This window comes from Pollicipes pollicipes, unplaced genomic scaffold, assembly GCF_011947565.3.
Source record: "Pollicipes pollicipes isolate AB1234 unplaced genomic scaffold, Ppol_2.1 Scaffold_2555;HRSCAF=2994_pilon_pilon_pilon, whole genome shotgun sequence".
Taxonomy (NCBI): domain Eukaryota; kingdom Metazoa; phylum Arthropoda; class Thecostraca; order Pollicipedomorpha; family Pollicipedidae; genus Pollicipes; species Pollicipes pollicipes.
The window spans coordinates 29,213,328-29,223,069 of record NW_023596136.1 but is presented as its reverse complement, the minus strand read 5'-3'; positions in this window follow the sequence as shown (position 1 = coordinate 29,223,069).

Here is a 9,742-nt window from a genome sequence, read left to right as displayed (position 1 = left end):
TAAGGCTTTTCATTGCTAGTGGAGGTTTCGACTGTCCCATCTCCATAAACACGTAATTTAACATTGTCACAAAGTGTGCTAAAAAAATGTATCCAACAAGTGTAATATAATATGAAAAATGCGATCAAATGTTATACTGCGCCATCCCCAAAATCATGGCGGTGCTTGCAAAGAAGCAAGGTGAAGCCACATTTGCTGCTGCCTCTCTCCCTCAGAAGAGCCATCGTCACCATCGCCATCGTCACCATCGCCATCGTCGCCATCGCCATCGACAGCCAGAGCCATCGACACTGGCTGTCGGACAGCCATCCAGCCGGCTATCTACGCGAGACCAGCTCTTTGTTTCGGAGGTGCAGACGTCTGCCATTTACAGAATTTCAATCACTCCACTGCGTCTCAGCTTGCAGCTCCTGGCTATCGTAGGATCTTGATAACGGCCAAGGAATCGGGCTCATGTTCGCCGGCACCTCTCAGCAGGCTGCTGCGCAGCCCAGAGCTTGTTTCCAATGTAGTACAACTGCGGCCCCGGCGGTCTTCGGAGCATCAGTGACGTGTGAAAGCCCGCACTGAGTCCACGTAATTGCCACCTCCGGCGCAAACCCGTCCATCACCTTCGAGTCAACTTATTCATCTAATTCGGGCGTAAGCCTACCTCCATCGGGGCGTTCACGCCGGCCGCGAGTGTGAACGATCGATTGTCCTCAGGTGGCCAGTCAGGCTGCAGAAGCAGACCGGGCTGAAAGGCGGCGCCGTGGCAGGGCCACAGAGATGCATTGTAAGGACTTGCGGCAAAACACCCGCTGTGGAATGTCCGTGGCAGCAGAACAAACCGAAAACAAACTAGGCGTTCAAGAACTGCATTATCACAGCCATGCATCTTAACTCGTTTGCAGATGAAGTTCGTTGGTCACGGCGTAAATTTCGAAGTCGGTGCTTAGGGGTGAGCATCGTTCTGAGCAAAATGGGCTTACACTTGCAGTTTTCCCATGGCTTCGCTTTGCTCGGTTCATGTTCTAGTCTATGGTACCCAAGACCGTTTACCATATAAGGTGATGTTGACCGCTCCCCGGTCCCTCGTTGGCACTGGTATCGATCAGGCAGTGTTAAACATCATGTTGTGCAGGCAGTACATCTGCTGGCACAGTGCGGTCACTATCCGGTCGGTTTCGGCTCAGTTTATCGAAATCCGACACTAATCTCGAAAAAGGAATTAATGGCTTCCGCTGAAATGCGCGTGACACAAAGTTTTATTTCGCTGGTGTGTCAGGTGTCATCAGTCCGATGAACATGGCATGTCACGGGCTCTACGACATGACTTGGTCAAACAACCCCAAATGTTGTATTTCAACATGCATCCTGCTCCAATGACGTCATCGTCCCGACCAACGAATAAGAGCCCGATTGGGCGCGATGGTCATTTCCACCCAGTTTATTTTGAAGCCACGCTGAGTGCCGTGCATTGACGCGCAGTCGCGGTCTTGTTGCCTTACGTGATTTTACCTAATGTGGGAACACGAGTATTTCACGAACGATTGCCGGACACGGGAGTCTTGGAAGAGGTGCTAACTGATTGTGTCGAAGCTCGGGCAGTGGTAAGGAAATCGTTGCAACACGCTGACAGCCGCCATTTCATATACGCTTGGGCATTAGTGAAAGCGTTCGCATAGAGTGAACAGCACTGTATGAGGTTAGTTTTCTACAGGATAGTCACTGCCAATCCCATGCGCGGATAGACTTTTGCTGCAATATAGCCTGTTAAAGCGAATGCTCCACGCCCGTATCGGGGTGTTGAACTAAAATAGCCACCCTGAAGATCATTTGGTGTAGTTCATAGCCCAGCCCCTCGAAAGACCTAAATTCCTCTAATTCTTTAGACACACGCAAGCGAAGATGTGCAGGCTATTTCGGGAGACTATTTCAAGGTCACCCAGTCATCCGTAACGCCATACTAACGTCGTTCAAATCCTGTCATCCCATTAGCCTTGCAGCGATCAAGGCGAAGAAAAATACATTTGTCGATGCGTTCATGTTTGGCGTTCGTGAGCATGATTTCAAGATATAACGGCCGTCAACTGGTTTCCACTTAATGTCGTGCAAAATACGATGACGTAATCAAACAATGACATATTGAGCAGTATATTTATCAATCAGAGAAACTGTGTTGTTTAGAGCAGTTTTTCACGTCATGTGTGTAAGAAATAATGTAAAATGATGTAAAAGTATGTCAAGTAGTTATAAGCAAGCTTATTTCATCGTATCTCAGGCTTGCTTCAATATGTTCGAGTGTGGGACATTGCCTGCAAATTGCCTGTTGATTTATCATGGTTGAATATACTTGAAATATCGTGAATAGCATGCACACGTGAAAGCAAAGCAGGGACGAAGATAGACTAATATCCGTGGTGACTGAATGACTGAGGGTCTCATCTCACTCATATGCCCAAGACATTCGGCATCCATCCATAGAACGCCCCCCACCCCCACCCCCACCACTGAGGAGGGAGCAAAGATGACAACGATCGTATCTGGATTTTAAGTGAATGATTATTTGTTTTGCACATGAGTTAGTGGCAAATTAACTCCTGTGCGGATATGTGGTTCCATCCGGTTGCAATCATAGGCAATCATCATCTAGGCAATCAAAGGCAATCATTGTCGTCACATCTAGCCACTCACCATGCCACAAAGGTAAGGAGCGGAGACGAGTTCCCGTAACTTTTGTGCAATTGTCATGGCACCTATGGCTGTTTCGTGCATAAAAACGCTCCAGTACCATCGAACGCCCCCTCTGATTTCCCAACGACACAGTTCATGAAGAAGGCAGGCTGGCACGTGGCGAGGCGCCATTTCACGGTCCCTTCGGCCAACAATGCGCCAGGTAACTGGGGCGGGATGGAGACGGAGAACGCCGTGCGCCCCGCTGGGCCCATCTAATCAGTGAGTTATTGTGCAGCGGTGCATGCCACGAGAGGCGCCAGGCGAGAGCCAGGAACGGCTGGCATTGTTCGGGACTTACATCTGGCTAGGACAAAAATAAAGAGACGAATGAATTACGCCGTCAGCGAATGCAATGCGCCAATGCGCCCGTGCGTGTGTCAAGGAAGGGAAAGAAATTGCTCGCACGGGTGGTGATGGATGGTTGGTCCGGTTCCACGACCAAATTCAAACGACAAAGAGTAAACAAATGCATATGGCAAGAGGTCAAATGGCAAGAAATTAAACGGGATAAAAGTCAAATAGGATAGAAGCCAACAAGGCGAAAAGCAAAAAGGGTTAACACGCAAGCCGCGTGGAGGCAAAATGGTGAGAGTCAAATGGTGTTAGGTGATAGTCAAGACGTGATGCAAGCCAAATAGAAAAAAAGTGATAGAAGTCAAATGGAGAACCAAAAAAGCCAAAAGTGGCAGAAGTTTACGGGCAGATAATCAAAACGGTAAACATCAAATACAAAAGTAGTTTATTAGACAGAATTAAGCAGTGAAAGACAGCATAGTTTCTCTTACATGTGTTTTGGCTCGTCATTTGCTGCTTAACCCTCGCCCTGTTCCACCGTTTCTTATCACGCCGACTCATAAGGGGGGCGGGGTCGATGCGACCTCCCGGTACTACGAAACTGAAGCAGATAGAGCTTAGTGGAAAACGCAAGTGGGTTGGCTGTTTCAACAATATTTTGTGCTTGGTAATAGTTCGCATGTGGCTAGGTCAAAGGGTGATTCCATTATGTAAGGTCAAAGGTCAGATTTCCAGAAAATCGCACATTTCGGCTTTGCAACCTTGTACATACGTGATGATGGCTAGTAGTAACACATAACCCATTCAAAGATGTTTCGTGCCAAATTTTAAGCACATTGGTGTATAGCCTCATGTGTTATGACCATATCTTGAAGATGTAGGGCTTCGTTAATGTAGTAATAACGACCCGCCGCGCGCGTCACGCGGCGTCTGCGGTCGCCGCCCGCCGCCCGCGCAGGCCGTAAACCGTTATACCGTGTCGCTGAAACACCGATGCTACTTAGAAGCCAGAAATGCAAGGCACACGTGTTTGGCTTCAACCACACGTAATGGATGCCCCACAGGCTGCTGAAATTTGGTGCGATTGAAAAACATGCTGGAGAGGTACTCTGAAAAACGTCAGGGAGGTTGCATCGAGTCCATACCCGCCCAATATCAGGGCGTTGGTTACTGGCGGCTATTTCACTGCCCTTTCCGATGTTATGTGTGTTTTAACTTCCCATAGGAAACCGTCTCCGGTTGCAAGTTAACGAAACTGATCTTTTTGGGTGGAGGCTGGAGCCGTGCGTCACTCAATTAACCATGACCGTGTTTAGATGACTAAAGCGTCCTTCTTTGCGGCTTTCCGAGCCACTAAATCCATAGCTCATACATTTTCCACTGGTCCACTTATAACTGTAGCTGAAAAAAGCGGCGGTAGCCCGCACGACGGTAGTTTTTTAAAACACGTCAAGTAGTTTAAAGTCATGCTCAAACTCAGGACTAAACTAAGCCAAAGTCAACTCCTTGAATAAAAAACTCCTTGAACCAAAGTATAGACTAAAGTCAACTCCTTGAATAAAAAACTCCTTGAACCAACGTATAGACTAGTCAACTCCTTGAATAAGCAACCGAGACATGGCTTCTTCCATCTTGACCAATATTTAACCGAATCCGTTCTCAACACCGTCAGTGTCCTCAAGGGTATCCACCCCTCAATTGAGAAAAGGTAGATAGAAATTCACCAATAGGGGTTGAATATGGAGCAATTGGGCAACTTTGATATGCAACTGCCTCTTTTCCAATCCCCCTCCCCTCGCGTCTGCTTCACCGCCTTCGACTCCGCCCACAACAAAATGCCCCTTTTGTTTCCAATTGCCTGTAAGGGGCTCCCTGCTGACATGAAAAAGAAGTCCCAGCCTGCAAGTGAATGAGAAAAACAAGCCTTGTATTAGAGCGGAGAGCATCGAGTACCTGATATGTCATCTTAAGGGGACCTGCGCGATCGACCTGTTCCTGATCTCGGGAATTACTTAATTTTGACGCGTCTTAATGTTTTTCCAGCTAATGTTTTCCATTTGAGTTGCATTTTCTAGACACGTTGACCTTGAGGTTCTTCTTTATCTTTTGAGTGTTCCTTTTTTACTTGCATTCATCGGACCTAAATCATTCCGTTGGCTCACGTTCTGATCCTAACTCTCCTATCTCATCCTACCGTATTTATATGCATATACGTATATTTTATTCTTGTAGCATTATTTTCGACCCATCCATCGGGTAAAATGGTCACTCTTGGTCCATTCCACCCAGGCCCAGGTTCCCACCATTTCAGACCTCATCATCAGTGAATGGTTGCATAAATATTTTTGCAACGGCGCGAGTATTTCGCAATTTTCCCCTTTTTTGGATAGCTTTGTTGTAAGTGACTGACTCATCTGACCTGTTGAAACACTAGCCAATATCATTCACACTACAGAAGGTCACAATAGTCCACCAAGAAAGGTGATGTTAGGTCAGCTTATAAGATTCGGACCAAACTGATTTACGGCACGGATTTGATGGAGATAAATAAGTCTGTGTAACGGATGCCAGTGGTGTATATGTATGACGTAATCTGGGAGAGCACACAGACCAAGTCTACCAACGTGACCTGGCGTAAACTAGGCCAGACCTTGTCCTTTAAACTTTGCCAACATCATGACATGTTTGTAATGTGAAAAAATGCATTATTTCTGTTTGTTTCGGTTTCTAAACTACGATCTCCTCAAGGATGTGCTAATATGTAACGAACTTTACGCGACCTGTGATTTCATTAGGGACGCGACTGATGTTAACTCAGCGGTCCTGGCCTACATTAATCGGGTCTGTTTATCCCCGCTCGTTCGTCCAATCCAGCGATATCATCCTATGATTCTAAAAAGGTTAAATCAAACACCCCCTCAAGAGACCAACGCTGGAAAGATACTCCATATGGTACTGGGGCTGTTTCCATATGCAGTGCTGCGACGTCAAGGGAAACTATCATAATTCCGAAAGCCAAAAAGAACATCATGCACAAACTTGCCAGGGGTAAGGGGTCCATCTTTGCCTTAACCCAACTCGCGGTGGTCTGATTAAAGTTACCTCGCAGTAGCCATGCATATTGGCCTGGCGCTGGGCCGCAGCGCACAGTTCTGCGCTGGCATCGGAGCCGACGCTGTCGAAGTTAGCCCATAAATCCCACAGCTTGGGTCCATCACTCTCACAAACTAACCTCGTTTTACCCTTCTAGACGTAATTTGGTTACTTTCTGAACGCTGCTTGCATGGACAGGTGACGTGAATAAATCAGCATTATTATCGTAAAGACTACTTTCGACGAGTTGTTGTGCGGTAGAACCTTTGCAGAGATCGCGTTCCATAATCGTTTTTATGACAATGTTGCACAGCTTCATCTTAATAACAAGTTATTAGGTTTTTTTAGATATTCTAATTTATATGGTATTCTTTGGCCAGCTATTCGGTAGCAGATTTCACTACTTGCGTGAAAGTTCTATGAACGAGCCCTCGCTCGAGCCAGTCCTTCTCACAAGTCGGGCCAATATAAATCGCGTAAGTCTAGAGCTTCTTCTGACCAGTCTCTCAGCCTCACCAACACCACCGTGTCTACATATAAAACCAACAACAGTCTTGCGTCTTCAAATCGAATGGGCATATGCGCGGTAACAAAAGATTCGCCTTATATTTGCTTATACACTGAAACGATCATGACCACCAGCTACCGAAATGATGTGACATGACGCCATTATTCATTATTGTCGTATGGGAAACGCTCACAACATTCTGCGATGGGCAGAGCTATTAGGATGAACCAATCACAAAGAGCGGGATCGCCGTGCGATCCCTGAAACTGTCTAATGCAATGTTTAGGTGGTGAGGCGATGAGAAGGATGTGTACGTAACTGTGCAGACAGACATGCATGAAGAAAATGCTAGCAGTTGTCCATGGTTTACGCTTCTTTCAAAGATCGTCAGTCTGGTGTCCATCTTAAAGTCTTCTCCCAAAATTATCACTGTCTGCTTAGGTTTGTTCCGGAGTGGTAGTTGAACTCGAGGACTTTAAGCAATGCATCAGACACGGGATGATGGTTGAGAATAATATAATACAACTATCATAGAAAGACATGCTTAACATAACTAGTCCTGGAGGGGCGTAGTTTCGTTTCCAGCGAGGGGGATTGTGCCTCACAACCAATGATGTAGCTCCTATTTTTATTAATCCTTTTTAATTCATCATCGCTTACGCTTCAGCCCGCCAACAAATCTATTCTGTGAAACTACGCCTTTGTTTCCAGCTCTGAAAAGAAACTGCGTCCAATCTTGGGAGAAAACCGTTTTAATGACAAGTCGGAGGCAGTCTCAGCCACCTTTATTTCTGCTCTCCTCCCCTTCAACTCTACAGATCTGACAAAACTGCATTCCTGCAGCCTTAGATTTAACGATAACATGGTTTTATAATTACTTGAAAACGATATCGCTTTTGGTTGTGTGACGTCATCGTCCATGAGCTAGAAGCGTTGGCGGCGTTCACTATCTTCGCACGATCACCGGTACTACCGGTGCAGGCCTCGCACTTCCTACCAAAGTTCCAGTTACTTTTGCGAAATCTATGTTATATTGGTATGAGCAGATTCAAACGACATTTTTGAACAACTCTAGCACCTCCATATACCTCTATATGCGACATAGTGAAACATGTTATATCGTTATAATTTAAAAACGTTTTATCTCACGCCTGTTCGCCGGTCAGTGCGCTTCGTCTGAGGTGCGACGGACGTTGTGAGAGGCGATGCGATGCAATGCGAAGTGATACTCGGCTTCTTACCTCAAAGGGCATTGTGAGAGGCGACGCGACGCGATGCGATGTGGTACCCGGCCTCCTACCTCAAAACCGCTTTTCCTCTCAGCAGCAGGAACCCCCAGATGAATCCTTGACATACGTCGCTCCAACGTCCTCGGTTGTCCTCTGAAGCTGCAGTTCGGGTATCCACAAACAACTTCCTAGATCCATCCAGCCTCCTAGATGGGCAGAACTTTTTAACGCTGCCACCAGGGTGCCGTCACTGGTAGACCCTTAGAAAAACGACACGACGCCTGAAAAAACTAACGATTCGCTACGCTCTTGAAGCCAGTCAGCCTCTAACGACACAAACACAACTAACGGTAGCCAATAGCCTTGCACGGAACTAAATTCATCACCAAGTGGTCACCATTCGAGCCCATCTATCTCAAATGGCATGACGCTTTAAAACGCCGCGTGGCAAACTGATCATGTTCGCCGCAAGATACCGTGGTCAGCGATGATTCTTACGGCTAGCAAAAGCCTAGTTATTTGGTGTTTTATACTGTTAAACATGTGGAGGGAATCTTGGCTGAAAAAAAACGTGAAAGGCCCTGATCAGACAGGTGTTAGAAAAACGCTGCGTTACCACAACTATGTGAAGTCTGCACTGTCTCGTTTAACTGGGATTATCTGTTGTAATATGGCTTGGTCTCTTGTTTTTATTTTCGCTATTTTGGCACCAACTGGCCTTTGACTTTGTTGTTTTGCTGTTTTGTTTTGTTACAAACACCCCTTGGCTCGCAAAAGTGTTCGCCTTTGCCACCGATCAAATCCGGAAAATGGGAAGCTTTTTCATCACTGTGCACTTAGCTGGCGTTTGGCAGGTGCAGACTGCCAACGGACGGGCTTAGTGCAGTATAGTCCACATTGCATGCCATGTAATTTGTTTTGCATGGGTCGTAGGTGCCAGGTAAAAGGTGCTAGCCTAGGTGCCATGGTAAAATGTCCTGAGACTTGATAGAGATGGTTGGTAACAGGCTATAGGAAAGATGTTTGTTGCACTGCAGTTACTAGGTTCAAAAAACAAATTTGCAACTAGAATACTTGTACCTAGTTTTGAATACCATAATGCATATATATATATATATATATATATATATATATATATATATATATATATATATATATATATATATCAATGGGTGGTATTGCCAATGAGTCCTAAGACTACGAGCCAAAACTGGATCAGATATTTGATTTTGTAAGCTGCGTGAGTCTTGGGTCAAATTCAATTCCAGCAGTGGGTCTGAACTGAGCTGAATCAAAAATCTTCGGGCGGCTATGAGTCATGAGCTGAAAAGAACGCCCAAATATGTGAGCTGGTCCTGGGCCGGCTCTAAAAACCGGCTAAACCGGCCGGCTATTGCGTTGGCCGTGGCGTTGTGACGACGAACGTGGTGCACATAAGCGTATAATATTAACATTCCTATTTTTACGTAGGTGTCAAAAACTGCATTCATTGAATCGCAGGCGTCGCTTCGATCTAGAATTTTCTTCTTCTTTACCCATCATTGCTTGAACTCATCAGACCCCGCGGTGCAAAAAATGCAGTCATCGACATTTGCAACGAAATTGGCGGCAGTCAGCTATAACCTCACCAACCATTACACGCCAACCATAATCATACACCTAACATAATATTCGGCTAACGGCAAAGTATGCACTGACTCGGCATCCTCTGGACACTTTGAGCACAGTCATATGCCCATGGGCGAATTATATTTGATGGTGACACGCACTCATAGCACAAGTTCGATGCACAGGCCTCAATGGAGATCGTTCGAAGCCGATTCTACACATGGTGTTACGTTTGGGCGCTAGCAGGCCGAAAATGACAGCAAGCCTCGCCCGCGCATTTTCCTGAGGGACT